Source organism: Tympanuchus pallidicinctus, unplaced genomic scaffold (assembly GCF_026119805.1).
Source record: "Tympanuchus pallidicinctus isolate F22 unplaced genomic scaffold, pur_lepc_1.0 scaffold1, whole genome shotgun sequence".
Taxonomy (NCBI): domain Eukaryota; kingdom Metazoa; phylum Chordata; class Aves; order Galliformes; family Phasianidae; genus Tympanuchus; species Tympanuchus pallidicinctus.
Genome location: NW_026294618.1, coordinates 59,179,884 through 59,197,914, shown reverse-complemented (window position 1 = coordinate 59,197,914; position 18,031 = coordinate 59,179,884). Strand labels below are relative to the sequence as shown.

At 39.6% G+C, this 18,031-nt stretch overlaps 1 long non-coding RNA gene across 1 annotated transcript; it reads right to left on the bottom strand.

Annotated features, from left to right (window-relative positions):
* Positions 1–6,372: 6,372 nt before the first annotated feature.
* LOC128084128 (uncharacterized) lies at positions 6,373–7,092 on the bottom strand. The gene is made up of 2 exons (XR_008208352.1): positions 6,984–7,092; positions 6,373–6,880 (listed from the first exon to the last, which is right to left on the bottom strand). It is a non-coding gene; the product is annotated as an uncharacterized LOC128084128 (long non-coding RNA).
* Positions 7,093–18,031: the final 10,939 nt, after the last annotated feature.

Genomic DNA, 18,031 nt, shown 5'->3' with positions numbered 1-18,031 from the left:
CCATGAGCTCCAGTTCAGCTCTGCAGGAGGGGTTTGTTTTATCCATCAGTCTGCAAATAAACTGGGATGTGATAGGCAGTGCAACAGAGTCCTGAAGCAGGGGAACATGGAAAGGAAAGGTCACAAAGGTTGTGAAGAGTCACACGTTAGCCCTCCTTAACATATTCATTTAGACACACAGCAAATGTTATTCTGTTCTTAAGATTGCATGTCCCAGATGTTAGTTTCTGTACAAATAATGCAGAGTTACAAGAGGAAATGCTTTAGGTTTACAGTAGATACCAGGATTTCAACAAACATTGGGTTTTCCAGCCAGCGTTGGGGGTTTGAGAGTCTGCAAATACTGCCTTTGAGAAGATCCTGCAGGTCTCACAGTGCTGCTCACCTCTCTGCAGACTCCTCCACTTCTGCAGGGTGCTTTAGGGGAAACAGACGTTCATACCATGCTCATATCCAGTGTATTAATTAGAACTAAGTAACTGGGCAAAAATGCAATATGTGCATAGACATACACAAATAAAATAAGAGTGGAGGAGACAAATTCATCTAATGACCAGGTTGATCAAATTACTTCACATAAACCAACAATTCCTTACAAGCTCTGTGTAATAATTTAGAGAGGCTGCAGTCTTGTTTTGCTCTTAGACCAGAAAATAACAGGGCTTTTATCAGCTCTCGCTGCCAAGTGACATATTTAAGTTTCCAGCCAAATAGCTGGTACAGGGAGTGTCAATCTCTCTCAGGCTGAAACTAGTGTTGTGACTGTGGCTCTGCTGCCAGTTCCAAGAGTTTGTGCAGATTATTGGTTATCTAACGGTACCCAACCTTTCACTGCTTTTTCCCCTGCAGCTCCCAACAATGGATTACAGTGGATTACATTGGAGATATTTCAATATTTCAACATGACACAGCTACGTACATTTAATATTTGGAAGATAAATTCAATGAAATATCATGATTTATCATGATTCAGCTGTAGCTAGTTATTTCAAAAATCATTCTTTACTCGCTGTGCTATAATACACTCTGGGGATTCTTGTTCCATATGTACACCAGCAGCTTGCATCAAGAATGCAAGAGCACTGAAGTAGAGGTGATCCTTAATGGATAAATATGGGAAAATAAAGAGTTGCAAAAGTAGAGACATAAAATTTGTGAAGAGGGTTAAGCCTATAACATGCTGAAAACCATCTACAAACTTCTTCACTCAAAGAATTGCATTTTGGGCTCTTACTTTTTGCTTGCAGGAACACCTGCCTTGCGAGAGAAATGAACTGTGAGATATTTGCTTGTATCTGGGTTCTTTGGCTGTTGACATGTTTTCAAATTAGTAGCACTTTGTTATTATGAAAATCTCTCCCTTGCTGACACTGAGATCTCAACCACCATGCAGGATGAAATTTCTGTGAGTGTACACCACACAGAACACATAATCATTCATTAGGCAGTAAAATTGAGTGCTATTCTCTCTATTCTCCCAAGAACTGTATTTTAGTTCCCTCAAACTCCCTAATAGCTTAAAGATGAGTTTATATGATAGAATTAGTGATATCTCATTTAACAAGACAGTTGTAGACTCTTGGCAAATCAAAACGGATTAAGGTATTTGAACCCATGTCCAAAATGTTCACATCAATGTCTTTGGGCTCTTGGTGGGCAGCGTTTACCCCTTCAGACTGGCAGAGGCCATAGTACGTGCCATTCATCATTTCAAGGCAGAAGAATTAGGCTTTGACTAATTGGAACATTTGCCTGTTATTTAAATGAAATTTCTTTGCAGTTTCATCAGCTGTGTGGAATCCAGAAAGGCATCAGACTATCCCATCAATTTAGTTAAAAAAGAATAAATGAATAAATAGGCTGACAATTTTCTCCCCTGGGACTCAGACTGTCACTACATTGTTCCTCTATTATTAATTACCTATGTAAAAAAAATTCACTGTATGGCAGTATATATTCTGTGTTGTGAACGACAGGATTAGGTTCCTTTCTGTTTGTCTTCTTGTGTGCATTTAAATCATTTGGCATCAGCAAGTGATGCCCAATAGTGTGTTCACTCTGAAGGAAAAGGAGGAAGTCAACTCATAAACATAAAAGGGTTACAGCCTACTTTTTTGGATGTGCACAATAATGGGGTTAGTTCTTTTATATTTGGTATGAAAGACTAATTTACAACTGCAGCTCTGCTTGTGAGGTTTGAATTTAGGGTGTCTTGCAAGCAGTTAGTGTGTAGGACTGAGATGCAGTATGCTAGCAGATGTCACTGACAGGTCAAGGAGTCCTTCATGTACTGGAAGTCCACTAAGCCTTTAATGAAAAAGGGGCAGAACAGAAGCCAAACACATTTCTTTGAATTGGAGCTTTTTACAAGTGTTTGCCTTGCATACAAAATTCTTGACACAATTTAGTAGAGAAAAAAGTTAAGAATCTGTTTATACTCAATAAAGCAATACCTTGTAGATTTATTTCACTTAACTCATGGGAGAGTGAAGGAAGCAAATGAGAGGTGGAGGCAGTCAGAAGTTTCCTCTTATTAAACTTCAGACTTTCATCTACCTCCCTTCCAAGTGCCAGAGAGACAGGTATATTCATCTCCACATTGCACCAGCAGGTCTATCCCCAATAAATATTTTTCTTGTATGCCATCTGAATAATTTTTTTAGTCTCATTCAAATAGTGACACATTTCATTTGTGTCTTACAGACTTTGCCATATGCCTTTTATCTCCACTGCTGCAGTATTATTAATCCTGTAAAACTTGTAAAAACTGTGTCAAAGCAGAAATTCAGTCTTCTCAGTCCTACATCCCAAAGGGGTCTCACAATTTCAGAACCAGTGCTGTGTAATTTCAAAGCTACTTCACTGATTCTTCCAGGAAACAATTCCTTCAGAGCTGAAATTTTCACAAGGTTTCAGACATCCAGTCTTTCTGAAAATGCTACCAATAATCCAAGAGAAACACTTCGAGTATTCTCATGAGGATGAGATAGGTTATTTTTTCTTATGGCCCTCTCCTGTATTCTGTAGAAGAATGGTGCTGTCTTTAAAGCACTCTTCAGACAAAGATGTGGCTTTGGGAGATATAGCAGTAAAAATTTGTGTTCCCATTGGGCTTTCTGTATAGTACAGAGCACTTTTCAGCATCTTGTATATTATCTGCTCCCTGCACAAAGGAATTCTAAACTAAATTCCTTGCAGAAACTCCCCCCATATAATGCAAAATTTTAATTTGTACCTTCTTCTTTTTCAAGATGACACAAATTCAGATTGTCTGCTGTCAACAATTCTTCCTATTCCCCCAAGAACTTCACAGAGCAAAATGATCTCACCTCACAGTCTTCTCTTTCACAGAGTGCAGCCCTAATTTCTTTGGTTTAACTGGTACAACCAGTATCTCCAAATCCCTCTATTATTCTGCTTGCACTTGATGCATCTTTACCCATCTCTATAATAATTCCTTATAATCAGGTGATCAGAAAGGAGGATGATGGTACAAATAAGGTCTCTGCAGTTCTAAAGGAGGGTAATTTCTTAATACTTAAATCCACTATTTACTTACAATTTGCAAAGGTTTCTGTAAATTTCTGCGTGCGTATGCACCAATTTTAATCCTTCTGCCTCAAATTTGTTCTCACTGTTATCCATGAAATACATTTTCCTGAACTGCATTTTTGTACAGTATGATCTTTCAGAATCTGGTCCTCTGTTTTGTCCAGCTCCTCATTACTCTATCTAGGTCATTCATCTTCCCATACACACATGTAGCTTCTTTACTTTGGCAGCGATCCCTTTTTCTGCATTATCTGCAAATATTTTTGCTCTACAGCATTTTTATGGCCTCAGACTAATAGTATGAATAAGAGGAACAAATCTAGACTCAGTTCTCATCTTTGCAATTCTCTGCTCCTCCCTTCAGCTTACACCCAAAATATTACCATCTCTATGCTGAAGCCATTTCTTAACTCAGTCAGATGTGTCACCTCTTAACCATACTGCCAATACCATACAAGCCTTTTATGTGTTTGTTGCTGCCACAAAAGCATCATGAAACCTGTGTAACTTGCATCCCCAGCTTCCTCTTGCCAGGTCTTTGTGCCTATGTCTAAAAATAAAAACATCATATTATTAAGACAGGATCATCTCTCTGTTAATCCATGTGCATCCCAAATGACAAAATAATATCTCAGTAAGGACCCGTTTGTCCTCTTTCTGATGAGTTTTAATAGCATTCTCCACCAGTGCTGGTCATATTGCTGTCTGCTTCAGTCTGCCAACTCTGACATTGCAAAGCAATGGCTCAGCACTAAGAGATCTGTGGTACGTGAATACCTCTTCTCAAAACAACACAGCATGATGATTTCAGAAATACTGAGAACAATGGTTTGACACTAAGAGATTCAGTGTACATGCTACATGAATACCAGTTCTGAAAATGGCACAGCAGGAAGATGTCAGAAACACTTAGCTCCTCCTGCTCATTGAGAATGTAAGGTATATATTCTGTTGACTGAGTAAGTCAGTCAGGAAGAACTTCATTCAAAGGAATTCCCAATTTTTGACAGATTCTTTCACATATCACATGCATACCACAGCGACTTCCAGCCTGGTATGTATAAATCTCTTATTTTAAAACCCAATCACAAACCATTTTGTGATCTCAACATGCTTGTTACACAAGGAGACATCAAAATAGTGAGAAATGTGAACAAAAATCCCTCCCATTTTCATTCTGAAGAAGAACTGAGGTGACAAATAAAAGCTCTGGCAGTACTCTCCTGGGCTTGTGAGACTGCTCATCCACCACTTCAGCAACTTTTTCCAGTCCTGGGCAAAGCAGTTTGTCAAGAGCTGGGAGAGTAGAATCACCCTGGTCTCTGCTGGTGCATTCCTGCCCCAGGCACACAGGACAGTTTTTCAAATCTCAGGATGGGTTTGGCTGCCGTCTGCAAACATGAGGCATCATGAGTCGCTCTCTGCTGTGGTGTAGATCTTTTAGGGCAGTAGGTTTGTCAGCTGAGTAAGTTCAGCCTGCTAACTTAGCCCCTCGGGAAGAGGTTTTGGAGACATCTGTAAAGCCCAAAAAGGGCTGGATTTGTTGGAAGAAGCATTAGTGATGGGGATTTTCTACTCTCATTCAAATTATCTACATTTTCTTTGCATGGTCAATACTTTCCTTCAGCAGTGAGAACTGGTCCTCCAATCTGCTGAAAAATGTATGTGGTTTGCAGTAGTTTACAGTCAACGTCCTTTAAGCATGCCTCTTGTTCAGCCCAATACAGCATTGATCAGCCCACTCTAGCTATGTCTCTGTTCTTTTTCTACTGTACTAATCTCCAGGAGACAAAAGCAAAAAAAAAAAAAAAAAAAAAAAAAACAAACCCAAAAAAAAACCAACGAAAATATAGATCAGGGTAAAAATCCCCAGGCTAAATACATTCAGGATGAGCCACTGCACAACATGGTCTGATTAAAAGTCCCCTAAGAATACTGTGTGAAGTGACTAATTCAGAGAGCTTTGCAATGTTTACAAGGCCAGGGTCCCATATCTGAAACGTATTGCTACTTTTATCTATCACAAGCTTTTTTGGCTCTGACTATTCCTCTCACTATGTAAGTTTTATATTTTCCTAGCACTAATAGTGGCAATGTCTGCACAGCTGCATTTAAAGTTGTATCAAAGACATCCAATAATGAGAGCACACTTACAGGGAATTTCAAAGTCATCTGTAAAATATAATTTGGGGATGAAACTCAGCAAGAAAATCTCATCCCAGAAGCAAATTCTTTTGTAACATTAAGGGGACTGGGGGCAGGAGGGGAGAGAAGAGAGAAAATTACTGCAAAGGTGAACAAAAAAGTGCTTTGCGGGGAAGTGAAGAGACTACCTTCAAAGAGCTTGGAATCCCAAATATTGAAGAGAATATGTGTGTAGACTTAAATGTGACAGACATATTTCTCTTTGAAAGTCAGTTCCTGCTTAAGTTCACGTCGAGTGTCAAGTGTTTGCCCTTCAAATGATGCCAAATTCTTATTTTAGAAGGCCTGCTCTTTACCCCAAGCACTGATTTTTTCTCAATTAGTTAATTGTGTGCAAGCTCCCAAATATTAAATAAATCTGTAAGCGGGCTGAGAGTTATATCTTGGATTTCTCACTTCCCACCTTTTTTGAGTGCCCCCGTTCAAGGCTGGAATATCTGATTTATTGAGAATTTCTGATGAAGAAATTCATGTTAGATCAGTGTGGACAATTAAGAACATTGACTCTCTTACTACTGTCTGTTCTAAGGCATTGGGAGAGAAAAAAAAAAAAGGGGCATTGCAGCTTTCCTGAATTCTTTCTGATTTTTCGAAGCAAGACTGATGACACAGTACTCAAGTGCACCAAAACATAACCTTTAGAAAACTAGGGCAATTATACTGATCTTCTAGGTCTCTTCCATTACTTTTAAGATATGGTTTGTCTGAGAGAAACAAACCAAAAAGCATTAGCCAGAATAACAATAAACAACAATCAAAATGTTTTGCATGCACAGGAGCACCTAGCAAAGCTGCACCATAGCACAGATGAACAGGAAGCTACTGAGGACTTTCACATTTTCTGTGATGGATTGACTGGAAACAGTTAGCAGCAATGCTGGATCAGCCAAGAAGAACAGCAGATGGCTACATGGTGTTGGCCAAAAAGTCAACAAGAACACACAGAGCAGCCTGTGGAGGCAGGTCTTCAGCAGAAGGTGCTTTGCCAGCAGAGGCATGGGCAGCAATGATTTCTTCACCTTTGTTCACTGGAAGTTCTAGGCATCTTATTACAGACGTTCTGCATACAAAGGCAAAACAGGGCAAAACAGGCTTTCCTGATGAGGATCTTTTACACCCATTCCTAAACAAAACAAAACAAAAACAATTGGGTGGATTTTCCATCCATATTTGCAAATGGAGACTAAATTGCTGGATAGGAGCATCCAAGCCAGCTTGGTACTCACATGCCCTTTGTAATTTAGAGTCAGTGCAAGATAGCATCACTGTGAGGGACAGCAGCACCTATGACTCCTGGTGGTGAGCACTCTGTGAGCCACTGACTCAGGCAGAAGGCAGGCCCTGCCCCTTCCAAGCAGAGCTGCACTCCTCAGCAGCTGCCAAAACGCTTTCCGCATGCAGGGAATTAAGTTTCACAGATGCCTGTGAGTTCAGTATTGCATATATTCTGAGAAATTGATTATATCCAGTCTGAAGAAAGCAAAGCAAAAAACATGCCAGGAGATCTGCCCAAGGTCACATTGCTAATCTATTGGAGAGCCTGAAATGGAGGCGAGATAGAGCTGCTGGTTCTTTCTCCTTTGATTAATCACCAAGCTGACATGTCCTCTCTTATGCCCTCATCTAAATCCAAGTTAATTAAACCTGCTTTGGGTGTGAACATTATTAAATCAGTTGAAACCTGGCTAATATCAGATTAACTTGCACCTGCAGATGTTGAGCCACCAGTTCAACTGCCACAACTTGTTTTTAAAACAAAAATATGTGAATCCCCACCATGGTCCCACCAGCCAGGCTGGTTTGGTATAGAATCACACCTCCATAGACTAACACCTCAGTGGTGCTAGGAAAAGCTGTGTGTGGCAGACAGGAGGGGAAGAGAACAACAGATAAGTCAGCCTGTGCCTTATGACAGAGTACTAATACAAGAAGATGTAACTGGCAGCTTCTAAATTTTCAGTTGAAAGAGTTATCTCTGCAAAATATATAATATTGCAGCTGTAATTATTAGGAACTGGGATTATCTATTCAAATAGTTGAGTAGCCTTGGGAAGTAAGCTGTAGAGAGAGATGCAGCATCTCTAATTAAACCCGCTGACCTAGTTGGTAAAAACAGACAAACTATGGCTCTCATAAGCCCTTCTTTGGGTCTGAAATGAAAGCCATGGATTTCAAACTAAGAGCAGGCTGGGAACAATTGCTCTGAGTGTTCAACCTTCCACAAAGCTATTCAGCAGTCATGCTTTGCATGTGATACTGAGTGTGTAAATACAGTTATCTGATTCTTGCAGTTCCTCTGTGTTTCTTTCGTTTTACATTCCATAAAGCACACACACACACACACTCAAAAAAGAAAAAAAAAAAAAAAAGTGCAACAAAGCCTCTTTTTGTTTGTCTTCCAATGCTGACATGTCATGGTAGCTGCTCAGTCTTGACCATCACCACTTAAACCTATTAGATCAATGTTTCTTGGCTATGCAGCTGTGTCTTGTGGGCTAATTAGTGAGGAAGCAGTGACTGCTTTAAAGAGAGGCTTCTGCAAGGAATCCGGTAGTGAAAGGAGACTGGCTCATATAGAAGCACTTGAAAGGAAATACCAGATGCCAATTGCTTTGGTCTAGAGGCTCTATTTTCCTGACAGTGGGCAAAACACAGGAGTGAAGCCAAGTGGAGAGTTGCATCAATACTGAGCTTCATTCTTTTCTCACTCTTTTACTCTGAAAATCCTTGTGGGTAGAAATTAGGTTCTCATCAGAGATAGATATTGCCAGAATTAGCAGCAAAAAAAAAGTCTGGTCTTGCCATCAGAGGTTCATTAGCATACAAAATGTCTCTATAAGAAAGAATTGTGTCAATCGCTGACGCTGTGCTCCATTGTCTTCAGTGCTGCTGAGCTCAGGCAGAACAGTTCACCCACCCTTACTCTGAGATAATTCACACTCCGATCACTGCAGTGTTATGGAGGGAGGGAATGGAGAGCGAGAGGTTGTGTAGGAAGAAAGTGCTAAAACTTTATTCAAATTATACTTTACAAGCATGAAAAACAACTAGATGGAAGCAGAAATCAAGATAAATAGGGGGAGGAGAATGGTTAATTATACTTGCACTTTGCAGGGACTGTGTTAGCTTCAGATAGGCTCCCTCAGTGTGGGATAGATAATTCCCAACAATATCACCACAGTCCTCTCAGAAAGATAATGCTGAAAAGGGAAACCAATTTTAAGGAAAACAATGTTATTTTAAAAGACACTGATTTCACTGTATGGTCATTTTGAAGTGGGCAAATTAACAATTAAAAAGGCTCTCATGTACCATAATCTCTGATTGTTCTATTTTAATAGCTATCTCAGTACAGAAGATTCTCTTCAGTAGCTAGAGATCTAATTTCTGTTAATTTTGTGCAACTCTAGCAGAGACACTGACATTCATTTGCAATGTGCCCCACACCCCCTCCCCTGCCACTGCTTCTTCTAGGAATATATCTCTTGAAAGCACACTGATTATCAGCAGATTTTCTCCGCTAACTACAAGCTTTTGCAGTCCAAACCAAAACTGCTGATGGGTTAGGAAGTGGCCAAGAGAATGCATAACAAATGTCACACAAGGAAACTAACCCTCTTTTCCCAACTCACTCCATACTGTTTCACCATCTGGAAGTACTGCAAAAGGTGAAAATGCTCACTCCAGGCTGCACCCTGACTTCAGAGCTCAGGAGAAGTCTCAAGTACCTCACTCCCCAGTGCAACACTATCCAAAGGGTTGCGCTGCCCATAACACATTTTAATAGAAATCCTTCAATTGTTTGTGTTCTGCTTAGCTTAACAGGGTCTGGGAGAGGAAGAAAGTCTTTTACATGTGTTTGCTGCTTCAGTAGACTTCTACAAGTCCTGACCAAAGTGGTCACAAACAACATCTGTTGTGGAATGAGTAATGGAATATGTCTTACCATAAGAGGAAGTTGTTACATTAACATTAAAACATCTTTCTTTTCTAATGCTGATAATGATTAACACATACTTTCTGCCAGGGAAGAGCATGAGAATATTACAGCAGCAGAGAGACCCCAGGAACAAGCCCATTTTGTAGCAAAAGCAAGCCCATTTGAAAAGATATGTGTTTAAGAGTTAAAAAGGAAAATAAAAGTATCATAAAATAAATACAGAAATCTACACTTACATATACACAGAGTACAGACTCTTCACATATGTCTACTTGACCATTAGTGACAGACCTGATACAGTGTTCGGAAACCAGTGGGAACAGACAAGGTATGTATTACATTCTGTTCAGAAATGGCATCTTTATCCCTGCACTGTGCTAAATACGTCTATCAGTAAAGGGTTAAAAGAATAACAGAACTGTATGGCTTGCCAGGCTGGTTGCAGCTAACCCATATACACAATTTCAGGGGCCTACCCTTGCTTCCCACTTTGAAACCTGACCTCACTGCTCTGGCTTCTGTTATGCAGAATGCTAATTATCCTGCAGAAATGATACTGCAGGGCTCTGTGCTGTGACTTGGGGGGATGGGTTTCAGTGCTTTAGACATTGTTAGAGCAAGTCAAAGTTTTATGTAAAACTTTTTAGCATGAAAAATTACTCTGTCCCCGGAAATAAATTATTTCTTGTACATTTTTCATTTTACAATCTTTTGGATTTGTCAAGTAAAACAATTTTTCACTTTTCCAGAGTTTGGGCTTCTCTGTTCCCCCTTGAATTCATAGAAGTAAGGAAAACAGACTGATAAAACTGACAAGAAAAATTCTTAATAGGTGTTGAGATAAATAATCAATGAATGTCCAAAACCTTAAAAAAAAGAAAAGAAAGAAAAAAAAAAAAAAAAAAAAAAAAAACAGACTTTAAATTCCCTTTGTATTAAACTTTAGAAAACTGACATATTTTTTAATATATTTGTAATGCACATGATCTCTCTTTTGGCAACTCTGATCATAGCATGTATTCTCCAGAATAGAAAAACAAGAAAAGCATTAAGCCAGAGTTTTACTACAGTACCTGTAACTGAGGACAGAGTGCAATGTGTGTGTCTCTTAGCAATTCCATTGAGGGAATTATTTTTCTCCATTTTGAACAAAAGGATGAAGTCCATATGTCAACTAAAAGTGCATAATAAACCTTTGCACAGTTAAGGAAAACAAATTCATATATTATTTTCTTGTTTAATTTCCATCTCATAGTTTGTGTCAGAGGATTAGGAACAGCAGGAAAATAACTACATAAACATATAAAATGTAGCTAAGGTTCTCAAAGTACAGAAGTCAATCAGAATAATCAGTCCTCTTCTACAAGTGAAGCTGTTAAAGCACAGAGGAAGAAAAGCAGTGCACTACTCAGTCATTTTCCCTAGCTCTTCAGGTATGACAAAAGTTATGTCTTCTGGAAACAGTTTCCACTGCAAATAGCTTTTCCAAACTCGAAAGTTACCAGAAGAGAAATATAATTGGGAATTTCAGCCAGAACAAAAATAATCAACAACCTAACGCTGTTCCAGTCTCAGGTAACACTTTGTTCGCACTTGGGGTACATAATATTTGGCTACCAAAATTTCAGCACTGGTCTATGATCCAAAATTATTTTCCAGGGTGTGTTAAGGTGAGTTTGGCACGTCAATTCACATCTTGCAGTTCCAGTTCCACATCAAAATCTGGGAATAATAATTCCCTTGTTAGTGAGAAATACTTTACAATCTCCTCAGACTGAATCCTGATGAGAGCCAGGTAATACTAGCATTACCTGGCAGACTACATTTCTGTGTCTGCAAGTTCAAGAGCAAGCATTGAAGTCAATAAATTGTGTGGCCCTGCATCTCTGCCTAGAGGGAAATAACCCCAAAGAAATTTCTTTTGGCAAGCTGAGAGTAGGATTGAGCACATCCTAATTCATTATATTCTATTTCATCAACTTCAAGTATCTAAGACCATTCCTGATAACTAGTCTATTTATATGGTCTTCAGATACCTCAGTTCCCAGTGTATCAGAATCATCTGCTTGCAAGTGACATATACCATTACACTCAATAGAAAAAGGCAGATTTTTGAGTCAGATCATATGAAGGATTTAAAGCACTTTTTCCACCTCATTCAGAAATCCAGATACAAAAGCCGTCTCTCCAAGATAACATGGCTTTGTGATTTGCCCTGAAGGGCTACAGTAGGTCCAGAAATCAATGACTAGATTGAACCGCATCATAAGCTTGCTGTAGGCTTTTTTCACTTGGGACTGCTATATTGATGATAATTTCAAATTATTATGTGCTTCAGACATTCATGTGTGAGAGAATGCAATAATGAGATAACTGTTTATTAAAAAAAAAAAAAAAAACAAGGAGCAGATTTCAGCATTATAGGATATGTCGCAGGGTTTTCTCTTTGCTGTTGAGTAACACTGCAAGCCAAGCAAAGCTGCAAACCTTACAGCTATATTGTATGTGTCAAGCAAATGACACTGCTGGGAATGATTGCAGCAATGTGAGCAATCCCCCTTTGCACAGGGAAGCAGGTGACTTTGTGTCATTCAGAAGAGAGGAGAAAAATGGAAGAGAGTAAAGAGCAGAGCTAGAGAGATGGGCTTCACCTTCCTCTTGTCCTTCCACCTCTCAAATCAAGCATGGATTTTCCCCCTCCCCATTTGTGGGGGACTACAGAATAGCAGTACTTCAGGGATAGCCTGTGAAAAGATTTGGCCTCCTTGGAAAAACAAGCACAATATGATTAAATGAGCCAGAAGGGTTGAAGTGTCTGTATCACCTGCCTAACCTTGCTTTTGGATTGTCTCCTACACTCCCCTGTCAGTGGAAAATCACCCTTGCTGCTGCAGAAAAGAAATTTCACTCTATTTTGTGATGTGTACAACTTATAGCACTGTGATCTTTCCTCAGACATTAACGTAAACTCTCCTGAACAATATTGCTATGTAGGATCTATACAATATGGTGGTGGAAGCACATGTATGTCTATGAAGTCTGATAGGAAGATATATTTGTTTTTATATCTATGGGATCTACGAGGCAATTTGAGAGGCATTTGTTTCTGTCCCTTGTTACCACCAAGTTCCTAAACACATACAGAGTAAAAGCTGAGCAGAATTCCAGTAGGGCTAGCAGCCCACAGAATGAATAGATTTGTAAAGAATATAATATCAGATTTTACTTCAAATTTTCCATTCATTTCTATTTATAAGAAAATACGCTGTCACTTTTAGATCATGTTCAAAGGTTTTGGAGTTTGTAAGTGACAGAGAGAATGAAAAGGTACTGATATCTGGCAAACCTTTCCTCCCCTTAAAGTGATTCTGTGGCCAAAAGCTGCATCCAGCCACTTCTCAATTCAACATCACACACTAACCTGACAAATACATGGTGCTCACAGCAGTCATTTTGTGCTCAATTTTATTTCCTTGTGGTTGCTGGTTAACTATAGTCAAAAAACACTACCCCTGCTAACTCACAATAAGTAGCAAAGCAAATTCTCCCTGTTATATCTTGTTTTACAGGCAAATGCCTTCATCCCCACACAAAATAGCCACTCACAAGACACTTTGATCCCCAGCATGCACTCCCAACATGTGCTGAATAATGTCAATTCTTTTTCCCACAAACAAATCCTAACAAGTGCCACTGCACTATCTTCTCTCACTTCTGGCAGCAGTCAGTCCAGGCAGAAGCTGAGAGTTATTTCATTTCACACGCAGCTCCCAGAGATTGCCACCACCTGCTTTAGGTGGTTAAACAACCCCTGCCTTGGGTCTGAAAATTCCCGTCTTATCCTGCAGCTTCTGACACTGAATAATTTCAGCTTTCTGCTATGCTGCCTTTGTGGACTGTGATGGACTACCCTAGCTGTATACAAGTAGAAGACGGAAGAGTTTGATCCACTGCAGTTTCCTTTAGGAGGGCTCAGTGGGCCTTCTGTGCTCCTGTTGCAATGCCCAAGCCCCCATCCCATAAACTGCTCTGACAGCATGAGGGAGCACATGGTGAATGGGAATGATGAACATACCCACTTTTGGAAAAAAAAAAAAAAAAAAAGCAAGGAACAAGGTACAACATATTTTTAACTTAGAGCAGTTTTCTCACCTATTTCTGTCTATGGCCTTAAAGCTTCATTCAGCCCACAGAGAAACTCATACAGAACAGAAAAAAAAATGACTTCATGAGATTCATAGTACTGATTTGTCCTTACTCTCCCAAGAGTCATGCATAGATGTGGCCTTGGTCACCTCCTTGGATTCGTCCCCACCAAACCATTAAGTAGGACAGAGTGAGTAGCAGGCACACATCTGGTGGCTTTCTTGCTGCAGGGCAGGGGTAAACTGCCCTCAGGACATGCCACTCAAAGAGTGTCCAGCACAGAGGAGATGTGAGTAATTCACCATCCTTGAATCAGCCTGTATCTCAACACTGATATTATTATACCTGTCTATTAATTAACTGATATTTCTTAATTTCTGATATATCCACAAACCAGCACTGATGACAAGTGGTTATCACACACAAGAACAAGGAGTGGTACATACATAGTATCTCTAATGTCATTTTCCATGAAGTGCAAGAATGGATAGTAAAAAATCTGTTCAAAAATTAATATTCTCCATGCGAAGAAACTTCATTTGTCCAAAACTAAGTTATTACAGTAATCCCTAAGCTTTTCAGATCAGATTGACATTCAAAATATGCTTTGCTTTTTTTTTTTTTTTTTGCTACAGACAGGTGACAGCATTTGTGTGATGATGGTTTTATCCCAGATGTGTTTGCTTGCAGTACTTTTCAACAGATGCAAGGGATAGTTAGAGGCATCAGCTTCACTCCAGTTGAACTGCTGAAATTAGGACTGGCTTCTCTACAGGAATGTAGAGGGTGTAAATATCCAGAGGCAACAGGTATTTATTTCTATGCCTGCAGGTAAAAGCAAGTGGTAATAGTAATTACAAAGCAATACATTTCTAATTGCAATAGATCACACCCTCGAAGGCTAGACTTTCAGATTAGTTTCTCAGTCCTTCAGCATACTAAGCAGCTCATCTAGCAACATACTGTATGCTTTCAACAGCATTAAGGAAAGAATACCTGGTCAAATCTTTGAAAATTAGATGGGGAGATATTCCCCTGTACATACACACACATACACACACCAAGTCCTGAATTCCAATAAAACTATCAAAGACTGTAAAAGAAAATGAGCTTAGAACTCCCATGTTCAAACCAAGTACACAAGTTCTCTTGGAATTGATGAAAGAAAAAGGTGTTATTTGCACAGAACATTGTTCACTGTGAGAAACTGATCACAGTAGGTATTGATCGCAGTACGTTTATTTCACAACCAAGATCAGACATGTGACAGATCTGGCCTCCTGACACCATGGTACAAAACAAGCAGTCACCACAGCAGCATTGCAGAAGCCAGTCACCATCAGCAGGTTCAAGTGAGTGTACTCCACTTACAGCTGCATGGGGACAAGAGCCCAAGAAACTGCTGCCATCCAGAGAGGTCTGATGAGACTTGCTAAATGAAGGTGACGCACAATCTCCATGTACATTCAGAAAAAGAAAAAAAGAAAAGAAATTTTAAAAAAAAAAAAACAAGAGACTTGGAGCTATAACTAATAATAGTTATTAAATTGTACTAGCTACTTTGGTGTTTTCATAAGGTTTACAATATTAGTAGGCCTTTTTTGAAATCCCCAAAGGAAAGACTCTTTGAGAAGCTGCTTACTTCTTCAGTTTTATCCTACAGCAGTACGCCTTATTCACCTTACCTAGACTCTCATGGAGGATATCATTTAAGACTTTCATTGAAGTACCTTTCTGCATTGGAAACTGAAATTCTCCTTCTTGAGAGTTTCCATTCTCCCAATTTGCCCTTCATAACACTGTTTTTTTAACCAGCTTAGCTGAGATACTTTTATTCCCTTTTATTTTTTCTTGTACATCTTCTATCATTTTTCCTAAATAATCTATAGTCTAGAAAAATTGGTTCTTGTAGCAACATTGGATCATGGTAGAAATGATCCAAACCTAGACCCAGAGTACCACACTCTCTTCTTTTGTAAATTGAGCTCTCTTCTTAGATTATAGCTCACATAACCCTAATGTACTGGGCTTTTTCGGGGAGAATGGATAGTGACTCATAGCAGTCTTAAGCAGAGTCAGAAAACAGCTTGGCTTACAGGCCTGCTGGAGAACAGAGACATCAACTGATCTGCACCTCCCAAGAAGCAATGTCAGATTTTAGGGGGAAGAAAGAGGCAGAGATGTATCAGAGTCTAAAGGATCTTTGCACTCCTGGCTGCTGCCCTTGCCCTCTCCTGCCTGTCACCTATCCTACATGCTCTACCCTCATGCTGACATCTATACCTGTCATTGTTGCAGCCCCCTTCTGGCTCCTCCAGCACTAAAGAGAGGTTGAGCAGTATACAACAGCTCTGCAAAACATGTCAGTGTGCACATGTCCACATTGTATACACGTAACTGCCTGACATGCCAAATCTTCCCACCTTGGATGCCACCTCCTGTTGCACGAGTCCAGGCAAAAAAAAACCCATGTCCCAGCACAGAAGAGCAAGCAATGTTAATCTGTCATCTTCAGTTATGGGTACATATTTCTCCAAACAGACCAAAATGTCTCCACCAAAAATATTTCCATATCCAAGCGTATGCTTCTTCAAGAAACCATTGGAATTTCCTTAGAAGGCAGCAATCCCCAGCATGAGCAGCATCTATCACTGCCATAGGGCAGGCACCTCCTGTTTTTCCACCTCCTTCTCCTGGACAGTGACCAGTGACCAGTGACTCTTTTCTTACACATCATGGCAATTCTCACTTGCTATATTAAACCCAAGAGGGCCTATTGAATGCAAAAGAAGCCAAATACAAATTATAGCTCAGAAATTTATATTAAAAAAGGAGAATAAAAAAAATGATGAAGCATACAAACAAAAACAGCTATAAAAGCTCTGGAATTAAAACAGTGTCCTTTCCCAAGCTCACAGCTCACACTGAGATCGAGGTGCATGCAACATTTCATGCAAATCAGATGTAATTTACTGTGTGATTTGTTTCTTCAATAAAAAAGTGAGAATATGGGAAGAATAATTTTCCTGCATTTTAGCTACACGTTTCTCCATAAATAGAACAACTATTATAATGACTTCTTGCATGTGCTGGCAGAGTGATTGCCTCTGTGCAAAACACAGGAGATCATTTCTGTATTATGTCCTGTATTATTAGGATGTTTCACCAAGTTCAGTCATCCACGTATGTGTTTATGTACAGATATATATATGCACACACACACATGTATGATGCTAATGCAAAGTACTGTATACATCTCTGTATATTATATACAATGTATGCTATGCAACCCATATATGTGTTTGTAAGTGTGGACATGCATACATCTGTGTGCATGTTTATATCAACCACCCATGCCCTGGATGAAGACATTGTGCGCACCCTCAGCAAGTTTGCAGGTGACACCAAGTTGGCAGGAAATGTTGATCTGCTTGGGGCTAGGAAGGCCCTGCAGAGGGATTCAGACAGACTAGATAGCTGGACTGAGGAGAATGGGATGAATTTCAACATGACCAAGTGCCGGGTCCTGCACTTTGGCCACAAAGCCCCAGGCAATGCTACAGGCTTCGGGCAGAGTGGCTGGAAGACTGTGTAGAGCAAACAGACTTGGGGGTGTTGATCAGCGCTTGGATGAACACGAGCCAGCAGTGCACTCAGGTATCATGCCAAAGGTATCCTGGCTTGTATCAGAAATAGCATTGCCAGCAGAAGCAGGGAAGTGATTGTCCCTCTGTACACAGTTCTGGTGAGACTGCGCCTTGAGTACTGTGTTCAGTTTTGAGCCTCTCACTACAAGAAAGACCATCCCTGGAGGTGTTCAAGAAATGTTTAGATGTAGTACTAAGGGACATGTTTTCATGGGGAAGTATTGGCAATTAGTGGGCTGTTGGACTAGATAATCTTGGAAGTCTTTTCCAACCTTGGTGAATCTATGACTGTACAATTTAATTACAAAAAATAATAATTATTAAGTTGCGGATTGGGATAGGACAATTGCTGAGAATAAACATTTTAATGAATATTTTATGGAAGAAAAATTTATCTATAATGTTGGGGAAACATGTATAAAAAAGGACAAGGTGCTAGGTTATGAAGCACAGAAGATACTTATTCCATCTGTAAATTGTACTTGTAAGTTTAGACATGCACACACATATACAATGTACGTGTGGTATGAAATTTTAGAAC